The sequence below is a fragment of the Choloepus didactylus genome, chromosome 21, assembly GCF_015220235.1.
Source record: "Choloepus didactylus isolate mChoDid1 chromosome 21, mChoDid1.pri, whole genome shotgun sequence".
Lineage (NCBI taxonomy): Eukaryota > Metazoa > Chordata > Mammalia > Pilosa > Megalonychidae > Choloepus > Choloepus didactylus.
The window spans coordinates 36,525,631-36,546,300 of NC_051327.1; the positions used below are offsets into that span (position 1 = coordinate 36,525,631).

At 52.7% G+C, this 20,670-nt stretch overlaps 1 protein-coding gene across 2 annotated transcripts in view; it reads right to left on the minus strand.

Annotated features, from left to right (window-relative positions):
• The window catches only part of EMP2 (epithelial membrane protein 2), a 38,771-nt gene extending 23,296 nt beyond the window's left edge, over nucleotides 1–15,475 (minus strand). Inside the window, exon 1 of one of the 2 annotated variants that reach the window (XM_037814649.1) lies at nucleotides 15,335–15,475. The gene's annotated coding sequence lies outside the window, so the exon portion shown is untranslated. The remainder of the gene's footprint in view (nucleotides 1–15,334) is intronic. The other variant, XM_037814650.1, reaches the window with a different exon arrangement.
• Between the last annotated feature and the right edge of the window lie 5,195 nt (nucleotides 15,476–20,670).

Genomic DNA, 20,670 nt, shown 5'->3' on the forward strand with positions numbered 1-20,670 from the left:
TTCCAGTGACAGGATTTGCTCACATCATCTGGTCAGCAGGTGGCAGAACCAGGGCCCATACCCCAGCCTTCCAGTTACCAGCCGATTGCTCATTCTTTTAAAATAAGGCAATTATTCATGCCATGAGCATTTGTACAGAAACTGCCAGTCTCCTGGGAGCTGCTGGGTACATGAAAGATGAGCGTGCAGAGATCAAACATAGCACGATGGCATTTGTGCCAGGAGAATCCAGAGAAAGGTGGAACTAGTCCTGTCCTGGGTGTGGGAGCAATCTCGGTCGGCTTCAAAGAGGTGACATTCGAGCCAGATCTCAAAGGACAGGCGGTTTGCTGGGTAGAGATGTGGGGAAAGGGTGTGACAATCAAAGGGACTGGGATGCTCCAAGGCAAAGAAGCATTAACAACGGTGAGAAGGGTGTGTGCTGGGCAGGGTGCAGCACTGATTGAGCCAGAACCTCTTCTCCAGGACAGACGCATCCTGGCCCTTGGAAGCCACACTACGGAGTTTGAGTGCCATCCCAGAGGTGGTGGGGAGCTGGGGACGGCATTTAGACAGGAAAGTAATAAGATCTGCTTCTAGGAGGAAAACATTCCACAGTCAGGAGGATGGATGAGAAGGAGGCGAAATGGAGTTGGGAAAGCTGATGGGGCAGCCCCGGTGGAAAATGATGAGGTGTCTCGACAAAGCCTGGAAAGAGGGGTGGGGAGACAGGAGAGGGTCCAGAGCTATTCGAGAAGTGCATCAAGAGGACTCAGCCGTGGGCTGAGGATTCTGGGGGTTCTGTAGCTTATGTGCCAGAGGGAATGTGGTTCCCCTCAAGGAGCTGGGGATTGGAGCAGGAAGAGCAAGGGAAACATTCCATTTGGTTTTGGAAATACCTGGTTCATAACGGTGGGAACGTGCAATGGGCAGTCGGAAATATGGATGGAAATGCGACTCCGGAGAATACAGGAGCTAGGAACACACGCCCAGGTGTCATGCGGTGGGGATGGCAGATGAAGCCATGGGTAGAAGTGTTGAGAGAGGGGCGATGGAGGAGAAAAGCAGCAAAGGAGACAGAGAGGGGGAGGGTGCAGAGGAGGGGAAAGAGCCGAGAGCAAATGGCGAGACCCGGTAGCTGAGAGGAGAGGCTGGAAAGAAGGAAGGCTTCAGGCTTGACAGTGAGCTCATTGGCAAAATGGGTGTCCTCCAAAATGCCATGTTCTTTCATGCAGTCTTGTGGGGGCAGACGTATTAGTGTTGATTAGGTTGGAATCTTTGGATTAGGCTGTTTCCATGGAGATGTGACCCACCCAACTGTGGGTAATACCCTTGATTAGATTATTTCCATGGAGGTGTGGCCCTGCCCATTCAGCATGGGTCTTGATCAGTTTACTGGAGTACTTTAAAAAGAGCCACACAGGCCCGGATGCTCGTTGCAGCTAAGAGAGACATTTTGGAGAACACCATTTTGAAACACAACCTGGGAGCAAAGGAAGAAGACGCCAGTCACATGCCTTCCCAGACAACAGAGGTGTTCCAGATGCCGTTGGTCATTCTTCTGTGAAGGTGCCCGATTGTTGATGCCTTATCCTGGACACTTTTATGACCTTAAGAATGTAACTTTGTAACCAAATAACCCCCTTTATAAAAGCCAATCCATGTCTGGTATTTTGCATAATGGCAGCATTAGCAAACCAGAACACAACTGTACTAAAATAAACTAAAGCCCTTCTTTATTTTTTTCTCCTCCCAGCGCCTCACTGCCCGGTGTTACACTGTAGTTGTCTGTTAGTGTACTATGTATCACCCCCACTGCTGTGTCTTGCACCACACACCACTTCCAGCACTTAGAGCGGGGCCAAGCTTACAGATGGTGTGCAATAAATGTGTTGATGGAGTGACTGAAAGAACCTGATTTCAAGGAGTTAAAGGGTTAATAAGGGGTAAAGAACTGGAACTAGAGGATTCTTTCAAGAAGTTTGGCAATAAAAGGGAGAAATGTTTATCAAAGGCTTGGAGTCCCTTCCTACAAAGGAAACTTCATTCCCAGATGGCTTCACTGGTGAGTTCTACCAAATATTTAAGGAAGAATAACAGCCATTCTACAAAAGCGCCTCCAGAAAATTGAAGAGGAGGACGCACAACCCAACTCATTCAGTGAGATGGGCATTATCCTGATCCCAAAGCCAGACAAAGCGATTATGAGAAAAGAAAGTTACAGACCAATCCTCCTCGTGTCCATAAGCCCAATTTTAACCAAATCTTAGCAAATTGAATCTTCCCATCAGGAGATAAGTCTATTTCTCCATGCACTGAACCTGGGCTGCCCTGGTGATTTGTTTTGATCCGCAGAAGACAACAAAATTGATGTTGTGCCAATTTGGAGCAAAGGCCTCCAAAAGTCTCATGCACTTCCACTCTGGTCTGCCCGGCTACCACACAAACAAGCCTGGCCCGGCCTGCTGGGGGCTGGGAAGCCACACGGAGCAGGGATGAGGTTTTCCAGCTATGGCCATCCCAGGCCAACCAGCCCCCGGTCAACACACCAGCTGACCAGGACACACAAGTGAGCCCAACTGAGCCCAGCCCAAACTGCCACCTGCAGAATCAGGAACTAAATAAATGTTTTTTGCCGGAAGTCATTACATTCCTGGATGTTTTGTTACACAGCTAGAGCTGACTGATACAGAGGAAACACTGCTTTATTGGGTTCAGAGCTCCTCAAGAGCAGAAACCACGTCTTGCTCATCTCCATATCCCCAGTGCCAAAGTTGCTCAGCAAATAGTCAATGCATGTTTGCTACTTTGAGCAGCGTTTGCCGAACAGCAAATAACTGCCAATCTGCCAGTGACTGTTGCCTGAACCCAGCAATTCAGGAGCTCCCTGTGATTAAATCACCCAGCAAACCCACACTCCAGCCCAGCGAAGGTTGGCAATGTAGCTGCAGGCACGCAGCATGTCAGCACAGGGGTGAGGTCGATTTGGACCAGGTTGCCAGGGGCAAGGCAGGTGTCAAACTCAGGGTGTTCCCCGTCCTTATGCCCATTAGGTTAGGATGGCTTGTTCCTTCGACAAGCACCTTACATTCCTGACTTTCAAGTAATCCCCAGGAGTCAGTTGCAACGACGGCTTTAATCGCCATTTCATCTTCATAAGTGACGAGAGCCATTGTCTGTGTAGATGGATTTTGCCGGCACATTAAGGACCATGAATCCCAGCCCACAGCTTGGTCAGACCCAAGAAGGCCAGGACTCCCATCACATGAGTGATCGCAGGCAGGGGGGATCGGAGGGGAGAAGAGGAGAAAGACATCAGACTCGGGCCTAGCTCGTCACCAATGGGGTGACAACGGTACCCCACCTCCCAGGGCTGGTGGGAGATGAAAGGGCAAAGGAGCTTAGAACAGCATCTGCCTAATGAGCATCATGTGCCAGTTACTTGTCATCAATGTCATGGCAGAGCCGGCCTCACGGGGAACCCAAATCCAGCAGGCGATGCCACCCACAAACCCACAGCCCCCGGGCCCCTCTCCAGTCCCCGCCAGGCTCAAGGAGCGTGTCTCAGGGCCGCCACCCCAGACCTGTCCCCTCCCCAAGAGCCACGCGTCCTCCTCCCATCCGCTGCCCCCACTCTCGGAGGGGAGAGGCCAAGTGGAAATAAACCACTGGGGCTGGCTCCAAGGGAGAAAGAAATGCAAAAAAACACCCGGCAGTCTGGGGTGTGGGGACAATTAGGGGGTGTTTCAGGCACCATCCCCAGCTATACCTAAGTTGGCGTTTCTCCACCTTCGGCATTTCAGGTGTATTACCCATAGCTTACTCACTTTTTAGACTTCACTTTTTATAAAAGGAAAACATATCACTACTAAAGTGGAAAATCAGCATCACTTGCTATACATAGAGGCTGCAGGGAAAAAGAAACACAATGAAAACAAACGGACGTTATTAAACCCCAGCTAGAAGCTGTGGCTGCAGAAAGCTCTGCGCCCAAGGCTGGCTTTCTCCCCCTTTGCTAAAACAGGATGTGACACGTGTTTGGGAAGTTTTAAAGATGTATTAGCACAGAACGCTCCTTGAAGGATTGAAAGGGAATTTGAAAAGGATTCTTTTATTTAATGCTTTATGTTTGGTCCACCCCAAGCATCTCAAGGTACCAACTTATACAGAGTCACCAACTAGAGACAGGCAGGCTCGTGTCCCTTAACTGGGAGTTCTGGGGGGCTGATGGGAAGGGATTCCTCTCTGGAAATACTCAAGACCAGGGTTGATGCTGCCAGCATCGTGGGTGGTATTTCTGAGCTAGGGAACTGTCCTTGTGGCTTTGGAATCACCAGCATCTCCCCAACCAGCATGCCAGGGGGCTGTGAAGTTGCCATGCTGGAGGGGCAGCCCCCAAACACCCCAACCTTCCCGCTGCATGGCCCTGCGTCTGCAGGACCAACATTGTCCAACCACAGCGAGAATGGCAAAACCCTTCAGTCTCAGCCAGAAGGCACGTGTGATCACTTAGTACCACCCCTGTCCCCAGCTTCAACCTGGATTATTTTTATAGCATCCAGTTTCCATTTGTACCTGCCCAGGACCGGGGACCCCACCACTTCCTGACAGCTTATCTGATTACTGAACAAGGTTCTCCAAACGTCAGTCCCTCGCCTTCCACCATCTTTGCACTGCTGTGGAATTTACTTCAAATGTGTCCTTAAATAAACCTGCTTTCTCACATAAATATACATATTTTAAAAAGAAATATTTTGGCTCCCTGGAAATGGAAAATCAGCATCACTTCCCATAAATAGTTTATTGTGAAAATATAGATCCCCACTCCCAAAAGAAAAAGTTCACAAATTCTGGAATGATGCTGTTGTCTGCCAAAGGAGCCAAGCCAAGGACCAGCTCTTAGTTAAAAGGGCATGAAAGATGTTTGCACCAACTTCAGATTTTCCCCCTGGTGGAATCAGAAGAGTTGAAAGAGTATTGAAAAGAGAATCACCTTCTCACTGAGTGAATTAATGTCATTTATTAATGTCCAAGCACCACCCAAAATCATTTCCGGAATTGTGCGTCCCGCCCTACGGAAAACAGCGCTTTCCAGGCTCTCCGATCTGCCAATAACTTCGACTCTGCCTTCTGGGAGTCCCCACCCAGGGAACCCACGCCCCTTCTTCCTCCTCTCCCAGCCCTCGCCCCTGGGCCCGGCCCTGTCCAGAATCTTGGGGACACCGAGCTTAGGACCTAGGAGTCTCCCCTGCTCGAGACCTACAGGAATTTTGCCGGTAGAAGCTTCCAAGGGAAAGAAACTAGGGTAGGGCTGGGTATGGAGTCAAAACCTGGGGGAGCAGAGAAATTGGGACCCTCATACACTGCTGGTGGGAATGCGGATTGGTCCGGCCACTGTGGGATACAGCCTGACTGCTCCTCAAAAGGTTAAACCTAGAGCTGCCACACGATCCAGCAATTCCACTCCCAGGCACACACCCCGAAGAACTGAAAGCATGTGTCCGTACAAAACACGTACACGAATGTTCACAGCAGCATTATTCATAAAGTCTAAAGACGGAAGCAAACCAAACGTCCATCAACTGATGAACGGATAAACAAAACAAATGTGCTCTAGCCACACCGTAGAATATTATTTAGCCATAAGAAGGAATGAAGTTCTGACACATGCTACAACGTGGATGAACCCTGAAAACGTTAAGTGAAAGAAGCCAGTCACGTAAGAGCACGTATTGTAAGATCCCCCATATAGGAAATGTACAGAATAGGGAAATCTATACAGACAGAAAGTAGATTCGTGGTTGACTAGGGGCAGGGAGGATGGGTGAATGGGATGGTGACAGATGAAGGGCCCAAGGTTTCTTTTGGAGGTGAGGAAAGTGTTCTAAGATTGACTGTGGTGATGGCTGCACAGATGTGACCTTACCAAAATACAGCGGAGTGAAGTGTACACTTTCAAAAAGACATTAAAAGAGAGAGAGATTAAAAAAGAAAACCTGGGGAATCTCGGGGTTCACTGGAGGCTGGTATTTCCACCCCTCCACTCTGCCTCCGTCTAACCCCACATAAGAGCCCCTGATGTGGGAGGGAGGGCGGAAACCCATCTAGACCCTGGGCATTCAGTTGGAAGAGGCTAGACTGAAAGGGGAGCCCTCCTGGGTTCCCCAAAGGGTCCACACCCACAACTAATCACCCACTCCCAGGGGCTGGGTCTGAGCCAGCTCCTCACTCTCCAGGATACCCCAAAAAGTAGAGAAGCCATGTGTACCCACTGTTCAAAGTAACACCCAGCCACGTGTCCATCAATGCATTCAGCACACAGAGTACGTACGACACGCAAGGCGCTTTGCTAGGCACTGTGGAAGGACACAAAAGCATGTACAACGTGGGCCCTGCCCTCAAGCATGCTCAAAAGAACTGCCTGGGACGTTCAGGACTGTTCTAGTTTGCTAATGCTGCGGAATGCAAAACACCAGAGATGGATTGGCTTTTATAAAAAGGGGGTTTATTTGGCTACACAGTTACAGTCTTAAGGCCATAAAGTGTCCAAGGTAACACATCAATAATCGGGTACCTTCACTGGAGGATGGCAAATAGCATCCGGAAAACCTCTGTTAGCTGGGAAGGCACGTGGCTGGCATCTGCTCCAAAGTTCTGGTTTCAAAATGGCTTCTCCCAGGACATTCCTCTCTAGCAAGCTTGCGCCTCTTCAAATAACATCACTCACAGCTGCACTCCGTTCAGTCTCTCTGAGTCAGCACGTTTATATGGCTCCACTGATCAAGGCCCGCCCTGAATGGGTGGGGCCACGCCTCCATAGGACTATCCCACCAGAGTCACCACCCACAGCTGGGTGGGGCACATTCCAAGCAAATCTAATCAGCACCAAAAGTCTGTCCCACAAGACTACATCAAAGATAATGGCATTTGGGGGACACAATACATTCAAACCGGCACAAGGATCTCTAGCCAGATCCCCTCTTTGCTCCCCCACCCCACCCCCTCAGGACCGCAGGACCTTTGCATGAGCTGTTTCCTCTAGAAAGCTGTTAGATCTCGGAATGACTGGCTCCTTCCCTTCACTTAGACCTCCCCAGAAAAGCCTTCCTGGGCCATCCAATCTAGATGATCTAAATAAATGCTCTCATCTCCCTTTGTTTTGTTTTCTTCAAATTACTCATCATCATCATCACCCGCTGTGTTCTTATTTATCTCTTTATTTGCTTCTTTTGCTCTGTCTTGTTCCACTAGTCTGGAAGCTCCCCGAGGGCAGGGATTTGCGTCTGTTTTGCTGGTACCCGAGTGACTATCTATGAGCAAAGGAGGAAACACTTCAGGGGCTCTCTCTCCTCCCCGCTCAGGCCTGCCAGTGCAGGGGGGAGGTGACGACCCTGGGAGAACCCTGGGTGAGGGGGGAGAGCCCCCTGCTCGGCCTGCACATGTGCCCCTTCCCGTGGGGGCCTCTCACCTGCAGCTCTCTGCAGATGCACAGCCTCCAGCCTCCGGGACAGAGACGGCCTCTGAGTGCAAGTGGGAGACCTCCGGCCTGGGAAATGCAGTAAAAACTCCGGCCTGGGAAATGCAGGGTCAGCAGAGGAGGGGGGCACAGGTGTGGAGACTCCAGGAGAGGAGGTGTCCTCAGGGAGTGGAAGCAAAATCAGGAGGCTTGGCTCCCCTCGCACCCACGTGCACCAAAAATGACACCCTTTTGGATTCATGCCTTTAGCCGGAGTTGTATGTGGGCTCAGGCTTTGTGCGGCATTAAATACCATGTGGGCAAAAGGGGCATTAAGAAATTGAGGCAGCTGAGACACTTCCCTGAAGTTCAATGCGATCCCCACTTTACAGACAGGAAAACGGAGAGGGAGAGAAGTCAGACAGACAGACAAGGGTAGCCCCACCAGTGAGTGGCTCAGCCAGGCTCTAAACCAAAGCAGCTTGGATCCAGCAGGTGTGCCCGTGCCCCTCACCTTGTTTAAAGTCCAGAGCTCTAGGACAGAGGAAGAAACAGAAATGTGCGGCAAAGCCTTGGGCACAAGCTACAGCGAAACTGGGCTGGAGAGAAATCAGGCTGCGGGGAAGTAGCAGAGCGTCCATGGGGGCCTCTCTGCAGAGCAGCTCAACCAGAGCCTCTGGGGGTGCCCTCCCCTTCCCCCCAAGTAGGTGTTAAAAGCTGCCCAGGTGATTCCAATGAAGAGCAAGGTTTGAGGACCACTGGGTTAACCCTTCCATTGGCCCATAAATGGAAATATTCCAAGCACCAGCTGCCTCCAAATCATTGCAGATTCAGGCCAAATATTACGTACACACACACGTACATGCATATCACACGTGCACCTAGTTATAATTTACAAGGATAATATGTTTGTATAATATATATTAACATATTATACATTTGTTTATCTATGTAAACAATATATAAGCTGTTGATTCGTGGATTTCTCTCAGGCTGCTTGGGACCTGAGGGAGGGGATAAACCCTTTTCTCAGGCTGCCTTTGAGGAGAGGAGGCTGGTTGATTTTCCTGACTCCAAGACCCTGTAGCCAGGACACGTACCTTGTACCATTAACAAACTAGTAGATGAACAAAATTTGTTGGCCCATCCTCTGTCATCTTTTGTTTCTTCCAACTAGCCCTGCCCTCAAGTCTTAGGGTAACCTGGGGAAAATCACGTCTGCTGGTGGGTCCTCGGTTCCTCCTGGGGAGGTAGAGGGCTGGGTTACACCAGCTTCTCCCAAACCTCAGTGGCTGGAACATCATCCGTCTTAGATCGGGCTGCCTGGACGTGGAGCCTGAGCTGGGGATTCTTGTGAAAACAATGATCTGAGGGAGGCGCTCAGGTGAACCCGGAGGGAAGTGAGGGACACAAGATAGGGCAGGAGAAGAAGCAGGCGGTTTGGCTGAAGCCCGACCTCAGCCTGATCCTACGGGGGCTCTGGAGCGTGAACAGCACGCAGGGATGGGTGTCCTGCTGTGAGGCCAGGGGCTGAGCCCTTATACTCACAGATCAGCCAGACAACTGCTGAGGGCTGCCCTCTGGTGGGGGGTGGGCATCTCGGGGTAGGGGGGCATCTTGGGGTGGGGGGGGCATCTCGGGCTGGGGGGCTCTCGGCGATCCTCTGGAGAGAGAGAAGCTGTGCATCATTAGCAGCCAACACTCACAGCTGCTGAGGGACGTGGACATTGGTCACCGACACCACCGTTATCATTTCTGCCCCATGTGTACCCCTTGTACTACTCACGACCCCTATTTTTCTTTAAAACAAATTTAAGCTTAAATCAATTTTTTTCCCCGTTAACAGGAAATCAGCATCCCTTGCTAAGAACAGATCTTTTCAGAATCCACTTGAAAATAACTCTGAGTCTTGAGAGGTTTTGCGTGGCCCGCAGGCTGGAGTCCAAATGACCGCGCTCTGAGCCCGTGGGTGACTAAGCCTCTTCCGGCCTAAAAGAATGTGACCCCGCGTCACGCTGCTCTAAACTGAAGCTGACGGTGCCGCTTGGGCCTGACGTGGCTCCAGGCAGGGCCAGCTGTGGGGGGGAGGGACGCAGCAGCTGCCCCAGCCCCAGCATCTCTCAGGTCCTCCAGCCCCTCCTCCCTCCCCCCCAACCCCAGCCTGCAGCCTCCAGCTGCTGCTCCCCAAGGGGACGGGGTTCCCCTTCTGCAACAGTCCCACAGCCATCAGACCTTGAATTCTCTTCGAGGCTCAAAATTCGCATTCCCAGTGGTCTCCTGGGACCACCCCAGCTCTCACGATGGCCCGGGTAACACACCCCAAGAAACCCACCGTCACCTCCTGTCCTCCAGCTGCCACGTCCGTCAGCAGCTCACAGTCTGGAAACCAATTACGCTGCGTCTCTTGGATGTCCACGATGTGCTCTGAGGATGGCCTTCCACGGGGCTAGATGACACATCCTGAGTTCCATCCCCATTACCCTGTCCCCAGATTACTGCAATAGCCCTGTCTAGACAGCGTCCGCCGTGCAACCCACCGACTCCCCACCGCAAACGAATGTACTAAAGCTCCCCGCCCCCAAAACCTGCAGTAACTGCCACTGATTATTGAATTAAGCAGAGACTATTGTTTTATTATAGAAGTAATTCATGAAGATATTCTCTTTATTCTAGATGAGGCTGGGGTCCCTTTGACCAGCCTCCCATAGCCCCTTCCCCTCTGCTCTCATCGGAGGTGACCCCACTGCCTGATTTGGGTGTCTCCCTCCAGACATTTTCTCTTGAATAAACATAACGCATAAAGGGCCACAGGCAATACGAACAGTGGTTGTTGTTTGTTTTTATATAAATAGTGTGTTTTCCACACATTGTTTTGCTACTTGCTTTTTTAATTCAACAAGGTCTTAGAGATCTTTCCATGTTGGTAAACATAAAAGAACCTCATTTTCTTCAACTGCTGCAAAATATTCAATAATACAACTGATATTTAGGTTGCTTTTAGGTTGTGTCCACCCCTTTTTTTTTTCCAAAAATGCTGCGTGATCATCCTTGCACCTGCCAATTTAGCCAGACTCTTGGAGACCTGGAAGCAAAGTCCCCTGCGCTTTGCGGCCGCCCTCCGTCCTCGGAGCCCCCTCTCCCAGCACTGCCCTCCACACACTCTACATTGCAAGCAAGTGGATCTTCTGCCTGTCTTCTCTATCCTCTTCTGCCTGCCTCCCTAGAACCAGGGCTGCTCAGTGGGGGTCTAAGGATTCCTCCAAGCCCCTCTCCAGTCTTACAGCCGTAAGGAAACCCTGGCACAGCACAGAACTGTGGCCCTCCCTGAAGCCATGACCCTAATCCAACTGTTCGCATTCCCGGACTCACCACTCCCTCGCTGGATTGGAAGCTGGGAAGACGGGGAACCCCCTGCACTGCCAAGGGCTGCAGCAGCCGGCTGCCCGGAGCCGCTCCACGACACCTGTCAGTGGGAAAGGGGGTGGCAGCCAGCCTCTTCCCCGGCCTTCCTTTGGTTCAAGCAAACCACGAACACCTCAAGCCACTTCCACACACATCCACAGAGCATCTCATCTGATTCTCAAACAGCTGGACAAGGTCCCTGGGGTGGAATGATCACCCTCATCAAAGATGAAGGCACGGACTCACAAGTGACAGGTCCCCGTGTCACAGGTCCCCGGGGAAGAGGGGTCTGGATGAGGAGCTCACGGGTATTTCAGGATCAGTCACGTTGTCAAAAGCACGAGACACGTACCATCTCCCGATCAGCAGTCACTCTAGTACTAGCCCAAAGACTTCTGACAAACCCAATGACTGCCTGTGCTAATTAGTTAAATCCCCTAATTATTTTGAAAATGTTTGAAAGTTTAAATCACTGAGCTCAGTCTCACCCTTAGCAACAGTATCTGTGAAACCATGGGTTTGTGCGCCACTTATATTTTTTTCAAATATCAACCAAAATAAAGGTGTAATTATTCATTCTTTCTCTTTTTAACGTTCAGCAGACCTTTTAAAATTATCTTGAGTGCCACACAGTGTGGGAAACACTCCTTAGAGTAAGATTAATGACACAATTTCAGGTCTTACTCACAGCAACATTTTTAATTCATTTCATCTTCAGGAAAGACGATTCACCAGAGAAGCTTGTGATGACACACATGGCAAAGATAAATCTTCAACACAACTTCTCTATGCGGACAACTTACTTAGATGAACAAGAGTTTGCATTGAGGCACTTAATTTGCCCATCTCTACATCCTACAGGGTGATAAGTATTTCACAACCCAGACTTCTCATGACAGTCTCGATGCCAAATAACACCCTGGGGACCCCCCCTCAGCTCAGGTCCCGGGGGTCCCAGGAAGCTTCACAGAGGGCAGGGACTAGAACATTTCCCTTCACTCTCAGATTCCTTTTAGATCAGCAGACCCAGCTTCCCAAGGAAGGTGAGGGCTGCTGGGGTTCAACTATGCTGTTCACCAACTATGTATTAAGCACTGGAGAAAGCGCCGGAACGAAACCAACAGTGGAAAGAGGGAGGTCCTCGTCCAGCCGGCTCTCCTCCAGCCTCGCTGCTCTCCACCTCCCGCCCCAAGATGGGCCAGTGTCCCCAGGGCCCTGAGAGCCACCCACGGCCTGGGCACAGCTCTCTGCCTGCTATCTTCCCATCAGTAAGTGGACGCGGGAATTCGACAACCCAGAAATGATGACACATGCCATGCCGTAGGGTTTCCCCCAACCCTGGGGACCTGGAAACCCCACTGCCCACTCCCCATCCACTCAGCTGCTCTGCAGTGAAGAATCCCTAGACCCGGACTCCAGTTCTGGTTCGGCCACCAACTTGCTGTGTGATCTTGGGCAAGTCGCTCCACCTCTCTGAGTCCCTGGCAAGCAGCCTCTTTCTAAGACCCTTGTGCCTACGGCTGCCCTGCAGGCAGAGAGCTCTGAGGCGTGGCAGCCCCACGCAAGGAGAGCCCTGGTGACTCCAAAAGGGGCAGCACTAGCGTCATCACGTCCCGCCCCGCCCCTCCGTTCTGGCCGGCAGTGTCGGATGACAGCGGCACTCTCCCTGGGTGGCAGAGCTGCCTCGGGTATTTTTAGTCTGCCCCCTCGACCGGTCCCTAACCAGAGCCAGATGCCTCTGAGGAGTCCCGCCACCGTCTTGCTGAAATGGCTTTCTTTGGGTAACTCCTGCAGGAAGCCAGACCCCCCACTCCCGCTGCCCTGGGCAAGACGAAGCCAGCAGGCGGGGATCTGGCCCCCAAGTCCTTCTGTGGCACCAAATGCCCTCTGGCCCCCATCGCAGCTGCTGCTGCCAATATCACCTGCTTGGAAAACCCAGGAAGGCACCCCTTCCAGTGCCCACCCTCCTGGACAGGGGCCCCTCTCTGACCTTTAAATCCTCTTCCAAGAGACCCCTGCTCCCCAACCCCCCCACCCCACCTTTAGGTGATGGCTGCCACCCCCCCACCCCACCCCCAATCTGGACCTCCCTGAGGCTGGAGAGCCCACCCGGGTGGGCCCCACCCCCACAGCCTGTGCCACTTGCCCACAGGGCTGGACATCAGCCACGTGTTGCCACACACACACACAGACAGACACACGCAGACACACAGACACAGAATTATCTGCCCCCGCCCCCCAAACAAACATCGCCAATCAGCCAGCAGCCAAACACCCCGACTGGCCTGGAAATGCGTTTATATATTTTTGTCTGGACAGACCCTCCCTTCCTGGGCATGTCTGGAGGGGGTTACTGTGACAAACAGCCGCCTGCCCTGTGCCCATATCAAGCAGGAAAGTCAAGGACCCGGGTGGGCGAGGGGTAGAGGGGTCCATATAAAAGTGGGCTCTTTGGTCCTCCCAGGGAATTCCCTCTTGCTGGAAAACGAGGTTTTGTGCACCCAGGCCTGTGATTCTATCACCGCTGGGGAGACATTGTGCCAGAGGCGGAGAAGGGAAATCTAGGTGAGACGTTCACTTCCACTCCAGGAAGAAAGGGCCTTATAAACAGAGCTAATTGCCACACACTTGACAGCGATGGTGGGGGGAGGGTCTGGGTGGCTGTGCCCTCTATTTACAATCGGATGCCACCGAGCAAGCCATTGGCTGCGCCGAACCTGGGGCAGTGCCAGCCAGAGGGGGTGGGGCAGAGTTGGCCCCAAAGCTACAAGCCCTGCATGCCATTGCTTCCTGCCACCCCAGCCCAGCCCTGCCCTTACCCACCCCGTGAATCCCAGTTCCTCCACTGAGGTACAGAGGAGACCCCAGGCCACACAGCCTGCTGTCTGCCTCCCACCGTGCTCCCCAATAGCCAGCGGGGGTGGAGGCCACGATCCAAAATCCCTCAGTGGGAAAACAGGTTCCACATCTTCCCGCCACCCCCACACCGCTCCCTTGGCTGTGGGCTCAGCGTCCGCTGAGGCTCCCGCGGGCATCTGGGCCCATGCATCCCCAGAACGGTCTCCCACCAGCCCCCTCCAATGCACCAAGGCATCTCTGGGTGAAAAAAATGGAAGGCATGGGGGCAGCAGATCAGGGTTCAAAGGCTAGCTTTGGGCACTTACTTTTTCAGCGGCCCAACTGACAATGTCCCCGGCCTGGGTCTCCCCACCTGCCACCTAGGAATCCTGCTGGAAACATCACTGCTCATGAAGCTTCTGGGAAGAAAGGGGGGGCACTATCCATTGGAAATGTTCCATCAGCTCCAGTTCCCATCCTTCTCCCTCCCCTACTCCTGGGGGACCAAGACTCTGTCCCTTCCTCATCCTCCTTCCTCCTTCTCATCTGGAGGCCAAATTCCAGGGAGAGGTGGCTGGGAACAGCAGGTCCTCCAGGGGGTTCTGGGATTTCCTCTGATTCAGACTAAAGTGTGGAGGTGGCTGGAGACTGCTGTAGCCCCTCTCCAAGTCTCTTTTCTTCCTTGGCCTGTCCATTTCAGGCCCTGTCTCTGTCGTTTAGACCACACCAAAGTTTAAAGACCACTGGCATCCCTTTCCCCCCTCCCCCACTCAGGCATCTTGGAAAGTAAGTGCCATGGGGGGGGGGGCAGTGCTCCTTTCTCCAAACAAAACGGGGGTCAGCCTTGTTCCAACGTGGCGGGTGGGCTCAGGTTAGGGTGTCCCCCCCACTCCATGCCAGCCCCAAATTGCAACCTTCAAGCCCTTCCTCCAGTACATTTAGGACGATGGATTTGGGGAGGGCGCATGGCCTTCCCTTCCTCTGGAACCACCTCCCATAGGGGTGGGTCTCTGCTCTCCCCACTCAAGACCCCCAATCCCGACCAAGGTGGGGAGGGGGGCAGATGTCACCCTAGCTGCCCCCAGCCTCCTCCAGCGCCCCAGAGCTAAAGACATTGTTCCTCCCCGCTGGGGGGCGCAACGCAGACGCCGCCGGGAGCGGTGCGCTGCCGGGGAGGCCCCACTGACCCCGCCTGGGCGCAGCCGGTTCCGCCCGCTCGGAAGGGGCAGGGTGCGCCCGGGCGCCGGGGTCCCTCGGGCGACGCGGAGGGTTGCCCGGGACTCCGACGGCCCGGGAGTGGGGCGGGCGGGGGCCGGGGGAGCCGCCCTGGTTCCTCCCCCAATTTTTCCCGCCTGCCTCGGCGCAAAAGGCGAAGGAAGTCGTCCGCGGGTGGAGAGGTGGAATTCGGAGTCCCGCGCGAGTTTGGGGGCAGGCGGGAAGTCTGCGCCCTGGCGGTCCGGCAGAGGACTCGTCGGGCTCCAGGCTGCATGGCGTCGCGGCTCCCTCCCTGCACCCCACCGATTTCCCAGGCACCTCTCTCGCTCCAGCCCCTGGACGGAGCTCGCGCCCCGGCTGCCCCGGCGCGCGCTGCACGGGAGCCCCCCAGACGTCGCCCCGCGCGTCCCTGCGCGCCGCTCCCGGGACGCGCCCCCAACTCACCCGACGCGGCCGGCGCTGGAGGCTGGACGGACGGACGGGCTGGGACGCGAGGCGAGGCCGCCGGGCTGTTTTGAAGCTCTGGGCTGGGACGGCGCTCCCGCCGCCTCCCCGCGGCCCCCTCCTTCCCGGACCCCGCCTCCCGGGCCGTGATGTCAGGAGCCGGGAGACCGGAGAGGGAGGGCCCGGGCCGGCGGGCGGGGGGCCCTGGAGAGGAAGGCTCGAGGCCCAGGGCGGCCCCGCGGCCCCCGCCCCGCCGCCCGGCTCCACTTTGGCCAAGTTTGGAAAGCTCCGCGGAGCCAGACGTCTCTCAGCGCTGCCCTCTCCCTTACAGTTTTCCACCGGCCTCCCGCCTCTCCCCTTCCCCTCGCCCCTCTCCCCTCCCCCTCCCCTTCCTCTCCCTTTCTTCGCTTCCCTCAGGATAAGAGGTAGGTAAGAGGGTTCTGGAGTGCGCCTCCCTGCGCTAAAACCCCTTCCCTGACACTTTTATTAACTTAACGATCTTGGACTAGTCCTTCCTTAATCGCCCCGTGCCTCAGTTTACCCTTCTGCAAACAGGAGTCATCCGAGCACCTCCTTCTGTTGCCGGAGCCAGGTTGGCACCCGAGGTGAGCTCCGGTGCAGGCTCGTTTTTCTTGCCTCAAGAAAGAATTCAGGGACAAGAGGAATAGTAGCAAGCAGTAAAATTTATTTGAAAAGGCCAGCACACACGGGGAAATAGCAAAGGTTGGTAAGAAAGAGGATGCACCTGGTTGAGCTAGGTCCAGGTTTTATATGTTAGCCTGTTGCTATGCTTTAGGACAGGGTTGGGGATGGAGATTCCCAGTCTCCCCTACCCTGGCTTAACCCCTCCTTCTCCATCTGGCTATCTTAGCTGATTCTGAGAGCTGGGGTTCAGTTCTCCTTCCACCCAGCCCCTCCTTTCTCCCTCTGCCTGTCTATCTCAGCTGGTAGGGTGGGGTCCCCCACCCTGCACCAGAGCTCACCTCGGGTGCCAACTGGGCTCTGGCAACAGAAGGAGGTGCTTGGATGACTCCTATTTGCAGAAGGGTAAACTGAGGCATGGGGCGATTAAGGAAGGACTAGTCCAAGATCATAAAGTTAATAAAAGTGTCAGGGAGGGGGTTTTAGCGCAGGTCCCCCTTTGGTTCGGCCCTTCCTTCCCGCTCTCCATCTGGCTATCTCTGGCTTGATGCTGACTCTCCATTTGAACTGACCGACGCCCCTGGCCTGCCCCAAGTGCCCTATTCTAATTTGCCTCACTTCCATGGGTTGTGGTAATACACACACAGCCTGGCACACAGTAAGTGTTATTTTATTATCTGACAGGGAGCCTCGGCCTTGGGTGGCAGGGGAGGAGCAAGACCACCAGTCACCAAGTCTCCCGGCTCCTCTGGGGCATCCCCCCCCCCCACACTCACTGCTTCTCCTCCCACCCACACATGCAAAGCCCTCTTCATATCCTTTGAACCCACAGTCTTGGGATTTACTGTTGCTGAAAAGGACATCTGGAGACAAGGAACTGTCTTTTTTTCCTGCCTCAGTTTCCCCATGTAGAAGCTGAGAAGGCTGATCTGCCCTGGAGGAGTGTGTGTGTGTTTGGCCTTAGTGTCTTAAAAAACTGAAGACGTCACAAAACAGGGCCACAAAGTATTGTGATATGTTTTTAAATTTTTAACAAGTTCATGTTATTTGCACACACAAAAACACAGGGCAATAGACTTGTGCCACAGACAAGAGAATTAAAAGCCCTTTAAAGAAATACTGCGGCAGTGTGCATGGCCATATGTGGTCCGGCTGAGACGCTGTGCTAAAATGTTCTGATGAACACGTTTTCAATCCTGGTGGCGCCCTGTGCAACTGGGGGGCCTTTGGCTCTATGTTAGAGGTCTGCGGTGGATATGAGACCCTCTCCAAAGGGCCCCCCTCCCTCCCTCAAGTCCTGAGTTTCCCCACCTCATCTGGTGTCTAAGTTCTTTTGTTTAGTTCTGAAATTCTAATCAAGACTCTTATCCCTCAAACAAGAAATTATTTGTGGGGACCGGAGAGGGGGCAGGGAGGCTAAAGTTAATTTGAACAGAGGCCCCCAAATAAAATGGGAGGAGAGTGGGGTCTGACCACTGCAGAGGGCTGGGTGAGGCCCACCCACAGGGACAGCAGTCTGCCCCACAGCCACAGGGCCACCGGGAGGACAGAGAAACCTGCAAGGCTCTCTCAGAGTGGGGATTTCCTGGCAGGAGCTGGAACGGGCCGATTTCTGCCATTTGTCGGTTCCTTTACAAATGTTACCTTCGATAAAACATAACAGCCCTGCAAAAGAGGTCATTTTATCCAGGAAGACACTGAGGCACAGAGAAGCCATGTAACTTGCGTGAAGGTCCTGTGTAAATCATGGAGCACAGATTCAAGCCCACAATGCTAGGATTCATCAAATGCCAACCAAGCTCAAGCAGAACTTTCTATCTTCTCCACCTACCACCTGGACTGGAATTCAAGTAACATTTTTCTTTAATCAACTCTTTGTTTATTTAAGTATATTTATTTTAAAAGGAAGCCCTGTATGATGATGGTAAACAGGAAACTGGCACCCATCTGCCAAAATAGAAGACAAATTTACAAAGGTAAACACTACCAAAATAAAACAGCGTTATTAAAATCTAGCCAGACACTGTGGCCTGAGAGAGTTTTCGAGCCTGAGGTTTAGGCGCTATTAGAAAGGGTGATCAGCAAGTGTCAGAGCCACCCTATCACCCAGAGGAGACTTTCTCCTTGTTGTAATCAGAACTATTGCAAGATCATTGGAAAGTGGAATCGCGTTCTCATGCTGTTTCAAAGTTATGCCACCTCCACCTTGCAGCACCTAGAACCGCTCCCCATCCCGCCCATGGGTGGGGTGCACCCCACACTGGGGAGCCCCTGGCCAGATACCAAGATGCCTCTCCTGGACCCAGAGAAGAGAATGGACTGATTGTTCCACTCCCCTGTCCCCAAACCATCTCCAGAACTGGAATACCTGTCCCATTCACCTGCTCCTTACCCGTCTCAGCTCTCTCCTTTTAAAGCTACTCCTTTCCCTATAGCAGAAGTGAAGCAGAAACCTGCCTAACACCCACCCATGCCCCCAGTCCTGGTGTTTCAGTAATAATCTTGAAACCCTAGCATGGCGTGTGGGAGAAGAGTGTGGGTGATTGAGTCCTGAGTCCCAATTTTTCACCCATGTCCTAGCTATAGTCTCATGGGGCAGAGCATACTTCTCCCCTCCCCTTGAACTTGAGCCAGGCCATGTGACTTGCTTTGGCCAAGAAGATGTTAGCCAACAGGACACACACACAAAGGCTGGCAATGGGCTTTTGCGGTTGGCCTTGCCATCCCGTGCTCTTGCCATCTCTGTGAGTGAAATATGCTTAAGTAGGCCCACTGGCCCCAGAAGACAGGGGGAGCAGAGCTGTCCTGCTCTGGTGGCCTGGGACACATGTCTCGAACATGGAGTGGCTCCAACCAAGCCACGGACACGCGAGTGAGAAACCCGTGCTTACTGCTGTATGCCACTGAGGTTTCGTGGCTGGTTGTTTCGTTGCTAAAAGGATCACGTCACTGGAGAATGGTAAGGAAGGCATCTGAGGGTATGGAAGGTCATAGAGAAGGTTGGAGAGAGGGTGGTCCAGGGGTGGGGAGAGAAAATAATTGAGAACTCAGTGATCGCCTGTGGGTCACTCAGTCTTGAATGTTTTAGGGCTCTGCCAGTTTCTTGTAACCTGCTCCTGTTGACTCTTTTCGGCTCTCAGAAGGAATGACTGGGTGGAAACACCCAGTTTCCACTGGGTTTCCATGCCTGGGGGTAAATCCAATCCCTAATCTTAAAATAGCCTCACAGAACTTGAAGTTGTAACAGAATAGATAATGGAGAAGATAATGTGGGCTCACGTCAAGATAGAGATGAAAGAAAATATTTAAATCCATAAAGACATGATGGGAATGGATCAAATGTGAACATGATTCAACTCTTCAAACTTGCTTTTGGCTGGCAGGTCGGTTTAATCTTGATAGATAGCGGGGTGGGGGTGGGGAGATTACAAACTTCCATTCAATAACCATTTCCTTTGAAAACAAACTGTGGTAGTGGTCTACCCAGAGGCCCCCAGTGATTGGGCCTCCTGGTGAGCAGGTGCTTGTGTAATCCCTTCCCCCTAAGAGTGGGCAGGACCAATGCCTTGCTTCTAAAGAATAGAATAAGGCAAAAGTGATGGGATGTCACCTCCATGATTCAGTTACAAAGAAATAGACTTCATTCTCACCAGCAGCCTCTCTCTTTTGCTTCCTTGGCTTGCAGGCTTGCAGGAAGCAAGCCGCCATGTTAGAGAGGGCCACATGGCAAAGAACAAAGGGCAGCCTCTGGCCAACAGCCAGCCAGGACCCGAGGCCCCCAGTTCAGCAGCCCTCGGGAACCTGAATGCTGTACCAATCATGAGCTTGGAAGCGGGTCCTTCCCAGGGGAGCCTTCAGGTGAGACCCACCCCCCACCCACCCCATCCTTGGCTAAACCTCAACTGAAGCCTTGTGAGAAACCCCGAGGCAGAGGATACGGCTAAGCCACGCCCAGATTCCTGACCCACAAAGCTGTGAGATAATAAACACATATTGCTAAATGGGGTGATTTGTTACGCAGCAATAGATTACAATGTCAAGCGAAGAATAGAATTAATCTCTGCTGTCCCAGATTTAGGGGGTGCTGGGTTCCAGTTGTAGCCTTCATATCAGTCAGGATAGGCTAGGTTATGCTGTGATAACAAATGATTCCAAAATCTCAGTGGCTTACCACACAAATGTTGATATACCTTGCACGTATTATATGTCCGTTAAGGGTTGGTAGTGGCCGTGCGTCCATGTCATCTTCACTTCAGGATCCAAGCCTATTTGGATCACAACTGGTCTCAGGCTTATGGCAGAGGGAAAAATAAGCTGATGAGCCACACACTGGCTCTCAAAGCTTGTGTCTGCATGCTCACACTTCATTGGCAAAGCAAGTCACACTGCCAAGCCCCCCAAATACTCCCATTAGTCATATTACCTTGGCACGTCACTTCATCCTTCAGGGTCCAACTCTGTCTTTGAATTTGGCTTACAGTTCTCATTGCTTCTGGATGTAGGAATAGAGCAAGGATAGTCAAAGGCCTCCCAGGCAATTCTCTTTCTCTTGCCTATATTCTTCCAAAGATGGAGCAAGATCCCCCAGACAAGGGTTATCCAGGAAAATCCCAAGTGTGAAAGTTGCAGGAAATCTAGGAGGAAACCAAAGAAAGGCCCTGTCATCAGCACTTCTAAGCATGGCTCAGCTGGCT